The sequence below is a fragment of the Pinus tabuliformis genome, chromosome 1_2 (assembly GCF_031772625.1).
Source record: "Pinus tabuliformis cultivar Carrire ecotype Pingquan chromosome 1_2, CPIR1, whole genome shotgun sequence".
Lineage (NCBI taxonomy): Eukaryota > Viridiplantae > Streptophyta > Pinopsida > Pinales > Pinaceae > Pinus > Pinus tabuliformis.
This window is the reverse complement of record NC_142298.1, coordinates 516978412-516980611: the sequence shown is the minus strand read 5'-3', so window position 1 is coordinate 516980611 and position 2200 is coordinate 516978412. Positions and strand designations below refer to the sequence as shown.

Below are 2200 nucleotides of genomic sequence, written 5' to 3'. Positions count from 1 at the left end.
ATGTTCTTTATCCTTTAATTACCCAAAATGGAGCAGACTGCCACGTCCTTGATGTGCTGTCCACCGTTTTCATGTACCTGTGTGATGACAAAACATTTCAAAAAGATTTGCCGCTTTGTTAATCATAATTGATCAATCTGAACTGTAACATGCAGCTACAGCAGTTTCGTAGCGCGCTACGAAACTGCTGTGTAATTTCAAAAGCACAGTCTTCCTTGATCATTATTCATCTTCATTTCTGGGATCCAATAATCAGAGATATATGGTCTTTTTTTATCCCTGCAAACTCATTCATAACCATTCATGCCAGTCCAGTTTCTTGAAGAGTTAGACAAATTCAAACCAAAGCCAATATATTCTGCAAGGGGCATTTTCCTATCCATCTGAATGCAATGACTATAAGCTTTTAACTGACAATCATCCTTGGCATGAGACCATTCACTCTCAAACTGGAAACATTTCATTTCTTCTATTATATACCTGTGTGCTTTCCTTCTTATGATTGGCACTTTTTTCAAAAGCCACAGAATTAGTGGTGTTAATGATGAACTTGGAACAACACTGATTTTTACACGGGCACCGTGTTTGGTTTTTGGATATTGATATTAAGATATTATCAACCTTCTCAATCCCATGTTGGCAAATATGGTTATCTTTTGAGTTTGACAATCCATTCCATTTAACATGTTGAAACATGTCTACCTTTTGTCCACTGTCTTCTTTTCCATTTAATGACTGCAAATTGTACTCTAAAGAAAACATCTGGTCATAAACTAGTATTTTATCTGAAAATTCTCTTGCAACATTGAGCTTTTCCATTGAATCATTTGGAGAAACGTATTGAAATGCTCCATCAATCCGCTTTAAATATCTGTCATTTCCCATTGGAGTGTGACAATCAGATGGTGACAGAAGCTGCTGACTTGATAAAAAATCTTTCAGTGTGCCATCTTTCACTTTGCAGACTCTTTTTCGGGCTTTGTATATCTCACAGCGCTGCCAATGGAAAGGCCTACATCATAGCTCGAAGACTGCAATGCTTCTATAGAAATGTTTTCTAAATTTGAACAGTTTTGCATGACATATTTTTCTCCTTCACATTCTGGGTGGAAAACTGGGTCATATGTCAAGTCAGACTCTAAACTGGGCAAAAAATAACACTGAGATTTATTACTTAAATGGCTACAGCTTCTGGGCAGATTAACTGATCCCCTTCCTGAATATTCTTTTAAAGGTCTATAAGATGCATTCATCTCTGCAATTACATGTCCAATATGTTGGTAACAGCCTCTTGTGAGTAATACGCATGCATAACAAGGCTGTGAGTATCAACAAAATCCTTTGAAGACCTGCCACACACAATGCAACTTAGAGAACCAGACTTCCCCTGCTCCTGGTATTTTTTCCTCCATTCTAAATTGCTAGGTGTTCTTCTCTAAACTCTCGGAGAGCCTCGGGACTGTCATGGAGATACTTGACAGCCATTATGGTTGTGGTGGAAACTGTTTCTTAGCCAGCATTGATAATAGATATTAGTAAATCGAATATCTGTTCATCTGTGAGCTTGCAATTAGCGGATGCGCCATCTGCTTTTTCTTCTTTGTCATTGAGAAGCATTGCAATCATATCATTATAAGTGTCCATGGAAGCCCTCCTTTCCTTGAGCACTTCTCTCAACATTCTCAGGATATTTTCCCTTGCCTGGAAACCACGTTTGTAGCTGGTACCAGGAAGATTTATAGGCATGGAAATGGTTCCTTCCACGAGTTTACAGAATTCTGACAAAAATGCCTCTGCCTTCGGACCAGACTTGATACTCATTACCCGCTGTAAAGACAAAAGCAAAACCATCTCTTTAGTTTTGTCCTGCAGATTGATTACGCGGTCATTCCAATGTTGCATTTTCCCAATAAGTCAAACATAAACTGCGGGTATCCAGGAATTAGTCCTCGGCCTTCATTCAATAAGATATATCTGTTGAGAGCTGGATCTGTCGATATCACCGTCGGGCATCCTAGAATGTGAGTCTTGAACAAATCTCGATATCATGAGCCCTGTTCTAGCCGTGCCAGCAAGCAACTTTCCCTTAAATGCATTCAGATGTCTTCTCTCTCCTGTTCCGGTTTTTTTAGTTTGTCTTCAGGAAAATGACTTTGCAAACCATACTTTCTGACAAGCTCAATAACAGCTCCCACTGCCG

General features: G+C 39.1%; 1 pseudogene; it reads right to left on the bottom strand.

Annotated features, from left to right (window-relative positions):
* Positions 1–1509: 1509 nt before the first annotated feature.
* Positions 1510–1902, bottom strand: LOC149206601 (cytochrome P450 85A1 pseudogene; annotated as a pseudogene).
* Between the last annotated feature and the right edge of the window lie 298 nt (positions 1903–2200).